Source organism: Pinus tabuliformis, chromosome 3_1 (assembly GCF_031772625.1).
Source record: "Pinus tabuliformis cultivar Carrire ecotype Pingquan chromosome 3_1, CPIR1, whole genome shotgun sequence".
Classification (NCBI taxonomy): Eukaryota; Viridiplantae; Streptophyta; class Pinopsida; order Pinales; family Pinaceae; genus Pinus; species Pinus tabuliformis.
Genome location: NC_142301.1, coordinates 603151327 through 603165241, shown reverse-complemented (window position 1 = coordinate 603165241; position 13915 = coordinate 603151327).

The following is a 13915-nucleotide window of genomic DNA, read 5'->3' as shown; positions in this document are numbered from 1 at the left end:
AACAATTCTCCAACAATACGAACAACAATATACGACAAGGAATAGTGCACAAATCATGGACATCCTCCAGGGGGAGGACACGGCGCCTCCCCCAACGATCAAGAAAACATTCAGATGCACACGAAAGATAACGGGAAAAATCCCCAGGAAGAAACGGCAACGATTCCTGGTACACAGATAGAAATGCGGCTTCCAAATCAACATCGGCTACTTGTAAGCTTGTTGCAGCTAAAAGATCTAAGATTGAGCTCCCAAGTCAAAGAATCAATACCCAAATCCAGTATATGAAGGGTCATGCATTAATAGGGATATTTATAGGCTTCTGGCCTACAGAGAAAGCTTTGCATGGATGGATCGCAGCCAAATGGAAACCAAAAGGGCACACTACCCTGCAGCTGGGACCTAAGGGCTTCTTTACGGTAGTCTTCAACTGTATAGAAGATTGAAACAGGGTCCTTGATGGCGGATCATACTTCTTTAATGCAACTGGTCTTTACCTGAGAGGCTGGATTAAAAGATTCAACCCAGACAAAGAAGATCTAAGGTGGGCACTAGTATGGATCCGTCTCTATTCCCTTCCATTGGAGTACTGGGATGAAGAATCACTCCAAGATATTGGAAATGGACTGGGGGAATTCATCAAAATTGCGGAGGAGGCAAAACTCAGAAGATACACTTCCTACACCTACATTTACATTTATATGCATCTAAGCAAAGCTATCCCAGATGCGGTAAGTTTATATCATAATGATATTGAATGGATTCAGTCAATAGATTATTAACATGTCCTATTTCGATGAAGAAAATTTCATGCCCTTGGCCATCTCTTTCGTGACTTCCCATCAAATTTGAAACACCCGACCTCTACCTCCTTAGAAAAGCCTAACTTTGACAGATTCACCAAGGTCCGCAACTGCAAAAAGAATCACAAAAAACCTACATCAAACCCTAAAAAACCTTTCGCCAACACTTCAATACCATCCACCAATAATAGCTTTGAAATCTTAGCCCAGCCGGATTTGAATAACAATGAGAAGCCTTCCCACCGACTCAAAGCAGCCCCAAAAGCATAAGCAATCCATAGATCTCACCACCTCCTCACCCAGTCTGATACCGATATGGAAATATCATGTCATGGAGGTAGACAATGTGTAGCAAGAAACCGCGGTTGCAACAGAGACAACAGAGGAAAGGAGAGAAGCTTAGCATAGATATAGGAGATTATAACAAGCTTGCAGGAAAAAAGAATTTTACAAGATCCTAGAAAGACAGCTGGAAAATTTGGAAGTCAACCTTTCCAGAGCACAATATCAAAGAACCCTAGGCATTTAGCTTGGAAGTTAATGGGATGGCAAAAACATTCCTAAAGATAATAAAAAAAGGGGGGAAAACAGATCTCCTAAGAACCATCTCCATTGGGGAAATGCTGGTGGAATCAAGAAGATATTCCAAGATTACAAAGTATTATAGTCCCCTACCCAACAATGAATCATGAAGCTCACTTCATGGAATATAAGAGGGCTAAATAGCCCTGGGAAATACAAAATGATAAAAAACATGATTCAGCAGGAGAAACCATAAGTCTTCTTCATGTAATAAACTAAATGTAACTCTACAACACTTGGTCAAACCCTTGCAAAAGCATGGCCAGGCAGTCAAGAAGTATCAGTGGATCCCTTAGGAGCTTCAGGAGGTCTAGCAATAGTCTGGGACGAACAAGCTATCATGCTTACTAATATTCATGCGAGTAAGCACTTCATTCAAGCTACCTTTCATATTATAGGGATAAATGTGCATGGTCACCCAACCAATGTCTACTTCCCCTAGGAGGCAATGTATAAGATAGACATTTTGAACACTTTATCTTTGATCAACTCCAATAGAATACATCCGCTCTGGATCACAGGAGGAGACTTCAATATGATTACTAAGCTATAAGAAAAAAGTGGAGGCGGGAACAAACTGGATAGTGAAAGTATTCATTTAAAAAATTTCATCCAAAACAATTGGCTCATAGATATGCCATTCAACAATGGAATCTATACTTGGAATAACAAACGAGTAGGCACACATCAAATTGCCTCTCGATTGGATAGATTTTTGCTTTCAGACAATGCCATCCATCTTGGAGGAGACTTCTTGGCCTCGATCTTACCTCTCACAGGATCAGATCACTAGCCAATCTTGCTCCAATGGCAAAGACCAGGGAGCACCACACGGCGTCCCTTCAGCTTTGAAGCATTCTGGTTGATGCATCCAGACATTCAACAATCTAATACATGCAGTTTGGAAAAGCTTCAAACCCCTGGACGGCTCAAAAATGTATCAATTCGAACAAACACTCAAAAACCTTAAAAAAAATATCAAGCAATGGAATGAAATTACCTTGGTAATATCTTCCAGGCACAGAATGCTCTAGATCAAGAAATGAAAAGAATACAGCAGATGATCATTACTGAGGGGAGATTTGAAGCACTCTCAGAGCAGGAAAAACTCCTTCAGACACAAATAGCAGAAAGAGTAAAGAAAGAAGAAATACTTTGGAAACAAAAATAAAGAGTTAGATGGCTTAAGGAGGGATAAAGAAACACAATTTTGTTTCATCGCACTACTATACAGCGAAGAATGCACAACAACATCACTCACATCCAGAATCGGCAAGGAGAACGATTGAAAAAACATGAGGATGTAGAACAAGAGCTTCTTACTTATTTCAAGCAGGTGCACTAAGAACCACAAGTTGATAGACAACCAGCCATAGAGAAGATCATCAAGAATATCACAAAAATAATAACAGAAGAACACAATCAGCTCCTCGTTCAGCCAATATCTTTACAGGAAGTGGAGAATGAAATGCAAATACTCAAAGAAGAAAAGGCGCCTGGCCGTGATGGTTTTACATCAAATTTCTTCCATAAATTCTGGGATCTAATTAAAGAGGAGGTCTAGCAGGTTGTGGAGGAATCCAGGACTAATAGATGGATGCCTCCCTCTCTGAATGCGACCTTTATTTCCCTCATCCCCAAGGAAGCGCAATCTCTGAATCCTGACAAATTCAGGCCTATAACACTCTGTAATGTCACTTACAAAATAATTTCCAAAGTTATTGCCTCTCAACTTAAGCCACTGCTACCACTACTTATCTCACGAGAGAAATCAGGATATGTGGAAGATCGACAAATCACGAATGGCATCATTCTCAGCCACGAGATTATACACTCCCTGAAGAAACTCAGAAAAGTAGGCATGCTTCTAAAAATTGACCTCTCTAAAGCTTTTGATAATTTAAGCTGCAATTGCATTAAAAAGATGCTGATTTCCTTTGGGATCTTCCCCCACAGGTTAGATTGGTTATGAGTCTTATAACTTCCACCTTCTTCTCCATTCTGTTAAATGGAATCGCTTCCACCCCCTTCCATCCTTCTAGAGGAATCAGACAAGGAGATTCACTTTCCCCCTTTCTGTTCATTCTAATGGTGGAAGGGCTTGGAAGAAGTATGAAAGAAGCTCTTCATTCCCAGTAGCTCAAAGGCCTCTCCTTTCCCAACACCCCTGCTTTTACCCACCAACAATTCGTGGATGATAACATGTTGTTTGGCCATCCCTTGGTTCAAGAAGCCCTCAAATTAAAATCCCTTCTAACCGAGTTCTCGGATGCCTCTGGCACCAGCATTAATAAGGCTAAGTCACACATCTTTTTCTTCCACACCCCTGTTATCACTCAGTCTTACATAGCCTGTATCCTAGGATTCACGATAGCAACTTTCCCCTCTAAATATTTGGGTGCACCTATGACTGATTCTGCTTTAAAGCACTCTTCCTGGCAACTGCTATTGGAAAAATTGGAAGCTCGCCTCTCCTCATGGACTTATAGAGCCCTAAATATGGCTAGTCATCTAGTATTAATCAAAGTTGTCTTGCAATCCATGCCTCTTTATCTCTTTTTAGTTCTGGCAGCGCCAAAATGGGTACTCAAGAAAATAAAAAATCTTCAGAGGACTTTTATGTGGGGAAATTCGGGACAAAATAGAAAATGGGCACTAGTGAAATGGGCCATAGTCTACCTTCCAAAAACCTCAGGAGGCATTGGGCTTCGTGATTGTCAACACAGTAATGTTGTCATGGGGGCACGTCTTTGGTGGAAATAGATCTCGGTGCCACATACTCCCTGGGCTATCCTCTCGACAACAAAATATGCAAACAACCAACCAATAGATGATCTAATTTGACTCATAGAAGTAGGCAAAGGATCCTTAATCTGGAACGTGTCTAAACAACACAAAGATATTATCCAACAGAACAACTTCTGGGAAGTAATGGATGGCAATAATGCAAGGTTTTAGGATGACTCCTGGCAGCAAAGACCCAAGCTGAGGGACCTAATCAAACCCCACCAAATACTGGATTGGGAAGAGCATCTCATGGACAAGGTTAGCCAGCATTGGTTGCCCACTCTCACACAAGGATATAGGCAATGGATAAACTCGAACCACATCATCAGGCAAGGCACAGAGTCCATTCAGAAAAATTTGGAGGCAGAGCTTCTTAATAGGAAAATTCATTTTTCTGATAAGAAGGATATAATAAGATGGGGTTACAAGGCACGAGAAACTTTCACCACCCAAGAGGAAAACAACCTAATAATAAGGAATCATACAGTCAAGGATCCTCTTTGGAACAAAGTCTGGGCCCCCAACATTTGGCCAAAAGCCTCCACTTTCCTCTGGTTGTTATTTCAAAACAAAATACTCACTTGGGACAATCTACAGAAAAGAAGCTTTCACGAGTCCTCCATTTTCCCCAACTGTAAAGAACAGGGTGAAAATAGTCTGCATCTCATGAACTCCTGCCCATTGGCAAACAGACTCTGGGAAAAAGCAAGTTTCAGATGCCAAAAAGAAGGAATAATTAAAGAGGATATCACCAACACCATATTCAGCTGGGCAATCAATCCATATAAGAGTAAACTGTTAAACTCTTTATGGAAAATCATCCCAGGTCTTCTCATGTGGACAATATGGAAAGAAAGAAACCACCACATCTTCAAAGACCAATCCACACCTTTAGAAGTCCTATGGAGCAATGCTTGCCAAAACCTTTAGGAAACACTAATGCTCCAAACTTGGTACGAAGAAGACTTTCCTTCCATTCCACAGGGAAAGAATATATGGGCAAACTGGAATATTTAGTTGAACCGGGTACAGGAAAATCATAGTAAACTCTCTTCACACAACAAGATACCAAACAAATGGCTCCCTCCGCCCCTTAATATGATACAACTCAATTTCGATGGAGCATCCAAAGGCAATCCAGGCAAAGCAGGATATGGTGGAGCATTCAGGGATCATAAAGGCAAACCTCTTCTAACTTTCCTAGGCTCAATTGGCTGGGATAAAAACAACTCGACCGAATTAGAAGGGCTATGGCAGGGGCTTCTTCTAGCCCAACTTCACGATTTCCTCTCACTATTAATTGAAGGCGACTCTCAGATTCTCATTAACATGGTTAATCAGATTCTGCAAGGGACACCATCGTACAAAGTGGTCAGCAACTGGAGATTGGCAGAAAGATTAGAGCTCATCGAACAATGGTTCTCCACCAACAGAGCAGTCACCTTCAAACACATCTGCAGAGAGGGCAACAAAGTGGTTGATTTCTTAGCTAATATAGGAGTTGACAATGCCCGGACTCTACATACTGGCTCGCTTAACACTATTGCCAATGCATCCTAGATAAATGATTACAATGATTTGGTACAGAGTGAAGAAGCACACCCGGATGCGGGTGATCATAATGTCATTAATGATGATTAGATGGAAGGACGATGAGAGGCTTAGCCACATGGCCACCTGCGTCCCCTCCCAGGCTAGATTAAGGAAAATTCATGGCGACTCGTAGACACCATTAATATGGTGCTCAAGTCGAGAATTATGTAACAAGATTAAGGAAATGGCCTCCATAGACCATAACTCAGTCTTCCCTCCTCTGATCAATAGCACTTGCCCTCCTCAGGTTGCGGAGCCTTGCTCTCGCACCGTCACTGGCAGACGATGTTGGTTGCTCAGTTGCATGGATGTGGGAAATGGGTATAATTTCTCCCAAACTACGCAATGTAAGTTGATTCTAGCCCAAAATCCCTTTGTTTTCCCTCTGAGTAGCCATTCCAGTCCTAGTAATTCCTCTGATTCCCCAAGTGTTAGCCGTGAGACGAATTCAGTCATGGTGCGCATCCGATGCCGCATGCGCAGTAGAAGAGGGGGCAGTTGTGGCGAAAGCATTCATCCTCCCTCTACGCCCAGCCCTGAATCTACTTCCCCCTCCTCTTCTCCAGTCATCACGCATCCCCAGGGCACCTTCTCCAGTAGGTATCCTGACACACGTAGTGGTAGAGGGCGGGCTCAGCTCCAGGGTGACCGCAGGATGAACGCAGTTGTCCATACTGCCAATTTTCCCCTTCCCCCTCACCCCACTCCTCATACGACTCAATTTCGCTTCCATAGCACTCTACACAGGCCCGTCATCAGTGCCACTGTCACCATTACCTTAATTGAGGAAATTGACCCACAAGAAGCTCAGTCAAGGAACAATGGTGAGCAGTAGAGGGCCACGCAGTGGAACAGGAATGCCCGAGACCCAGGAAAGCAGCAGATGGTTGAGGACTCTGCCACCCCGCATGGAGAGGAGCTGGTTGGCAGCCAGCCGGCCACCGAAGGCAGAGCAAGAGACACGAAGGCAACCGGTGGCAGAGCAGGAGACACGTCCGGCAAGCATGCAGCAGAGGGCAGCTTTGTTGGCACTCAACTAGTTCATGGAATACTGTGTGGCATGTCAGCAGAGGAGGAGGAGTGGTACAAGTATGCGTGTCGTATCGTGGAAGAGCCTACTATAGACAACCTCCAGCGGGTCCATCCTGATTGACAACTAGGCTGCCAGGTGTCGCCCTTCTGCCAGCTGGAGGTTTCTTATGATGTTGGTTGATTTTTGCTATGTTTTGTTTTTTTTGAGAACTTTCCTTTTGGTTTGAGTCGCTAGTTTTCAATCTAGATCCCATGTGCGGGTTTTTAATGTCAAAACTTGTAACCCCTGCGTGGGTTTTAATCTGGTTTCACAGACTAGTTTCCCCCTCGTTGGGGCAATCGTGCTTAGGCTATGATATTTTTTGACAAACTTTGTTCAGCACTATAGAGGCCAGCACCTCGTTGTACTTTTGTTTTGTTTCATATCAATAAAATAACATTACCTAGAAAAAAAATCTAATTGTGAGTTAGCATTATTATATTTATTACCATAACCACTAATTGTTGTTAAATCTATTAATCAATCTTATTAATAAGGCTATAAAATAAACTTAAACCTTATCTAAAATATAATAAGAATAATTCCTTAAAGGATAACTTATTAACGTTGTTAAATAAGGGACCAAGGATAAAAATTAACTAAACCAATGGAGAGAAAGAAGTTTGTTTTAAAGCAGGTTAGTTCATCATTAAAAAAATAAAAAAAAATAAAAAAATAATCGTTCATCACTAATAAAGAAAGTTTTTATAAAAGGACAATAAAGTTTTCAATATTAATTGAGAGGAAGGGAAAAAGAACAGGCGAATAAAAATCAAAGGGACGATAAAAAGGAAATGCCGACAATCTAGAAAACGAGGGGGAAGAAAAACAGAAGGAACGGGGGCAGGGGAAACAGTTAGAAAGAGAGGGCAGGGATCCAACAACTGCTAATTTTCCATCCATCATCTCTATTGATATTGTTTGGCCTTTTTTCAATCTCAATGGCTTCCCTAAGTTTCTGGTGATGAAACTGAGCAACCCTAGCAATAACACGAGCCTCCTCAATACATACATGATGCTTAGTCTTTTCAGCATGATCTGCTAAGGCAGAAGACTAGGTCCTTCCATGTTTTAAGTTGGCTGAGTGTTCATTAATCATTTAATTAATAGAATGACCTGTCTCACCAATGTATGGGGTCCTACATGAACATGGAATAACATAGACACCTTTCATGTCCTTGGGGTCAACCATGTCTTTTACCAATTGGAGGGAGCTACAGATTGTGTTGAGGGGTCTAAAGGTAGAGGGAACATTATGCTTCCTAAGAATCATAACAATCTTATCCTAGGATTCTTACGAAGCATAATGTTCCCTCTACCTTTAGACCCCTTAACACAATCTGTATCTCCCTCTAATCGGTAAAAGACCAGCTCGACCCCAAGGACATGAAAGGGGTCTATGTTATTCCCTGTTCCTGTGGGGCCCCCTACATCGGTGAGACAGGTAGTTCTATTAATAAAATGATTGATGAACACTCAGCTGACTTAAAACATGGAAGGACCAAGACTTCCGCCTTAGCAGAGCATGTTAAAAAGACTAAGCATCATGTATGCATTGAGGAGGCTCGTGTTATTGCTAGAGTTGCTCAGTTTCATCACTAGAAATTTAGGGAAGCCATTCGTATTGAAAAAAGGACAAACAATCTCAATAGAGATGACGGATGGAAAATTAGCAGTTGTTGGATCTATTTCCTCTCTTCCTAACTGTTTCCCCCTGCCCCCGTTCCTTCTGTTGTTCTTCCCACTCATTTTCTAGATTGTCGACATTTCCTTTTTAATGTCCCTTTGATTTTTATTCTCCTGTTCTTTTTCCCTTCCTCGGAATTAATAATGAAAACTTTATTGTCCTTTTATAAAAACTTTCTTTATTAGTGATGAAGGATTTTTATTTTTATTTTTGTTTTTTTTATAATGATGAACTAACATGCTTTAAAACAAACTTCTTTCTCCCCATTGGTTTAGTTAATTTTTATCCTTGGTCACTTATTCAACTACCTTAATAAGTTATCCTTTAAGGAATTATTCTTATTATATTTTAGATAAGGCTTAAGTTTATTTTATATCTTTATTAAAAGGATCTATTAATAGATTTAACAACAATTAGTGGTTGTGGTAATAAATATAATAATGCTAACTCACAATTAGATTTTTTATTTTTATTAACCCCTTCGATTAAATATCTATTAAAAGCTAACTTACAATTAATTAACTAAACATTTAATTATATAATTTCAATATAATATGAAATATTTAATTATATAACTCATATGTAAGCCCCTTTTGATTCATATTAATTAATATGTTACCTTATTTATATAGGTTTTAAACTAACTTTCCATTAACTATTTAATTATATGTAAATTTAATATTAACCCCTTTTAATTTAATAGTAAAACTAACTTACTATGAGTTTACTAATTATTTAATTATGTATCTTTAATTATATAGCTTATTTATATTTTTAATATTAATACTTTTGTTCCATATATTACTTAGTTTACTTTTGGTATTAAACTAACTTTCAATTAACTAACTAAATATTTATTTATATTACCTAAATATAGGTAATTTCGGTAACTAATTAATTCCTATTGATTAATTTTTATTTAAATATAGTTATGTTCCTCTGTTCTTCAACTTGTCATGACAATGAGCCACACTCGTTGATTTGAAACACATCCACAAATGCATTTGAATGTGATTTACTCGAATGTGATTTACGTTGAAGCTTAAATTCAACAATAAAATTAAATTGTTCTCAAAAAAAAGAAAACATATTTAAAGTTACCAACATAAAGTTTTAAATCTTGGAGGAATTATCCTTAACTAAACATTGATGACTTATGAATTTAGTTATTCAGTAGAGTTTTCCCAAAGTAAAAAGTTCATTACATTTAATTGCAAAATTGAGGATAAAAATAACCTTTTTAATTATAGATAAAAATAACCTTTCTAGTTATTATAAAAAAGTTTAAAAAATTAAGTTAGGTTTAAAAGTTATTATTTAACTATGAACCACTCTATTCTGGTTGAGATTTTTTCACAGGGTTGTTATAATAATAAAATCAATTTTGTTGATTTATTTTTATCGATATTTTGAATATATTCGATTGCAACAAGTTTTTATAAGAATACTATTTCCAAATTTATAAACATTTGAGCTTAGTTGCAAGAAATTGATTGTAATATAATATTTCAATAAAGTTTTTATTTTTATTTTTTACAATTTTTGGCATATATATTAATAAATTATAAAATGGTTGGGAAGAAACAAGTTGCGTCATCCTAATTTTAACTATTACATTTTTTCTTTACACAATCTTGATATTATTCTAATTAGAGTAGTAGTCATTTTCTTCTTTACACAATGCTAATATAATTCTAAGTAGCCTAGTCATCATCTTTCTTCTTTACAATGTTATTATTATTCTAAGTAGTCTAGTTGTCATCTTTCTTCTTTACAATGTTAATATTATTCTTATGGTGAGGATTCCTTTTGATCTTGACAAGAACCTAAAAAATATCAACTAGTTCCATTCTAGTAGAGATATGACTATTAATACTAACAAACCAAAGGTAATTATACTTATATCCATAAAGATCACCAAAGGTAAATTTTTTGTGACAATATCAAGTTGGAGGAAGTGAATTCATACAAATATTTCATAACCAATCTTTGTCAAATCTTAGTTGGAACTATCACATTAAGAAAGTGATAAATTAAGGGTGGAAAACTTTATTATGAACTTGAAAACAATTTTAACCCACTGGACCTCCTCTAGTTGGGAGATAAGAAGAAAGTCCTCTTTGAAACTCTTATCACTCTTGTTATCTTATTCATTTGTGAATGTTGTGGATAAAACATCTCTACAGAATTGTGGAGAACCATCGAGCAAATACAAAGGTGTTTTATAACTTATAATATCAAAGTTAAAGTCAATAAAATCTATGTTATCATCCTCATAGAACAACTCCCCTTAACAACATCATTATTACTAGGTATGTGATGTATAAAAATAATATAGACAATGTAGAAGACAATACGCTTCCTATGATTGAGTCAAAATATGACCATGGGTGACTCAAGTAGATTTGTCATAAATAAGTTAAGTCTTAGTTAAATAATTTCGGAGCAAAAGAATATGCTAGTTTACAAAATGACAGTAACACAAAATGTTATAACATCTAAATTTAAAAGAAAATGTGGTGCAATAAATAATTATGATGAAAAAATTAAGACACTATAGGGTGGTAATCAACCACAATCTAAAAGGTCAAAAATGTCTCTTTATTTTGACTAACATAAAAAAGAGAATCAACCTTTCTAAAATAAAAACAAATTTTCAGAAGCCCCATAGTGAAATAGTGAATTGAACAATTTCTATTCTCATTTCGTATAAATCATCTCAACCAAAAGCCATTAATCCGAATAAACCCTATCCAATCACATTATTAACTGTCATACACCCATCAAGAAAATGTTAATGGGTTAGCCAAACTGTTGTCCAAATATTTTGGCAATTATTTTGAAAATATATATATCAAAAACTTTTACAAATATTAGATTTTTAGTGTTGACATTCTCTGTCATTTAATTTTTTTTTAACTAAAAAGTGGAGTTCAATTATCTCTATATTATTATGAGAGTTACATGTTCAATTCTCTCCACACTACTCCATAGTTAAGCCAACAAAAAATAATCCTTTCGTCTAAATCAAATTACCACAATATTTTGTATACATAAAAACAACATAAATAATACATATAATTTTTATTATCAATATTAATTATTATATATATATATAATTTTAATTTTATTCATTAAATAAATTATTTTGATAAATATAATTGATTTATTTTTATTTTCAAAATTTCTCTAAATTTTATTAAACCAATCAGTAAGTTAAATAATTATATAGAATATAAGTTAACTTTTCTGTTATATTTAAAAAAAAAAAAATATTATAATAAATAGATATAGTGACATAGAGGAAAAATCTAAATCGTGAATTTAACCTATTCAATAATTTTTTAATTCTCTTCAGTTTGCATCAAAAGTCATTATTTTTTTTGGTTAAATTCTACCCCATTTTCCTATATTTAAGTTGAGCTTTCTTCCTAAAGTTACTTTTGTTCATATTCCAATTTCAGATTGCAACAGGTATGAGATGGTTATGAGTTGTATAATTTTTTTCATGCCCTGAAGTGGTTATGAGTTGTCTAGTTTTTTTCCTACCCTGAAATGTTAAGTTGCAGCTAGTTTTATATTTTTATCTTCACTTATCTATTAATTTTGTTTAATATTGTCGTTTCATTTTTAATGTGTTTTTTTACGTTTTTATTTTTATGTGAATTCTTTTTAAATGATGTTTTAACATTTTCTTTTCTATAATTGTTTTTCCTCTTTATATCAAAACATTTCATAGTTGATTTCATGTTTTTTTAAATAAAATCTTAAATTCATTTTCATATTTACAACTTTCTATTTATATAACATTAATTTTTCGTAATTTTCAAATAGAATTAACATATTATTTCATAGTTGATTTCATGTTTTTTTTAATAAAATCTTAAATTCATTTTCATATTTACAACTTTCTATTTATATAACATTAATTTTTTGTAATTTTCAAATAGAATTAACATATTATTTTATTGATTAAATATATCTGATAAATACTGTTGTTTTCTCTCTTAAACAACTTATTAACAAATAATGATAGTAAATTTTTACTTCAAATAGGTTAAAGAAATGACGCAACACTTAAACTAAAATATTCAATTAATCATATCTCAAATTACTTAAGTATTTTATAATTATTTAACCAAAATAATTTGATATTACTATAATTAAATCATAAAATAATACAAGTACAAATAAGTTAGCATATAGTTAAATCATAAAATAATATAAGTACAATAAATTAGTATAATCATATAAATAAGTGGTTAGCAAATGTCAATAGATATTAATCCATGAAAAGCATAAAAACATTTGTTTCAGTATATATCTCACATTTCTAAGATTAAAAAATCTCATAAAAAATAACAAAATTATATCTTTATTAGTATTATTATTATTAAAATAAAGATATATCTCTATTTTATTATGAACATTTTTAATCTATAAATAAGCTTTGTTACAATACCATGGGTTAATATCATAAATTGCTAATACCACATTCCCAAAAAACCATAAGTCATTTCAAATCAAACGTGTTCATATGACATTTTTTTAATTAACCAATTTAATTAAAAGATCATAAAATTCCAACCTTTAACATGTGACTATTACTAAAAATATTCTAAAATATTTTATAGAAGTTAAATTCTTCGTATCCCTGAATAATTATTAACAATTAAAATAAAATTCTAAAAATCTTATTGTAAAATAGAAAGACAAACCTACTAACATAAATATATCTTTTGGATCTATGAGACCACTGCATCCAAGCGGAAATATGACCATTGCCTACCAAGCAGGGAAAATTTTAAGAACCACCCTAAATTTATATGTACAATAAATGGTTGAATCCCCATGATACATAGGAAAAATGGGAGGCGATTTTATCACTAATATAATATTTATATATATATTTTTTGGCGAATCTCTCGCGAGATTATATTATCTTGTAAAGTCATGGCGAATCTTTCACTGAATTATAAAATCTTGTAGGATATTGGAAAATCTTTCACTGAATAATAAAACATTGTGATGTCTTGGGTAATGTTTTGTTAAATATGAAACCATGTATGATAATAATAAAAGATAATCATTAAACTGTAATATACTAAGATACATGTTTGGAAAAAAGAAACATAATTTGCACTGCTTACAAACAATGTTGCAAGTTTTAGTGGCCATGTTTGTCATGGTAGGAGAGACTAATGTTTTCTCTACCACTTTTGTCAAGCTACCACTTTTGCCAAGCTATCAAATTGCTTTCTTATTCCATAGACTCCAACTGCGAGATAAAAAAAAGCACATCAATTTTGTTTACCCCAACCAATATTAATGGAGATATCCGTATTTTTTACACCAATATTAATGGAGATATCCGTATTTTTTACTAATTTT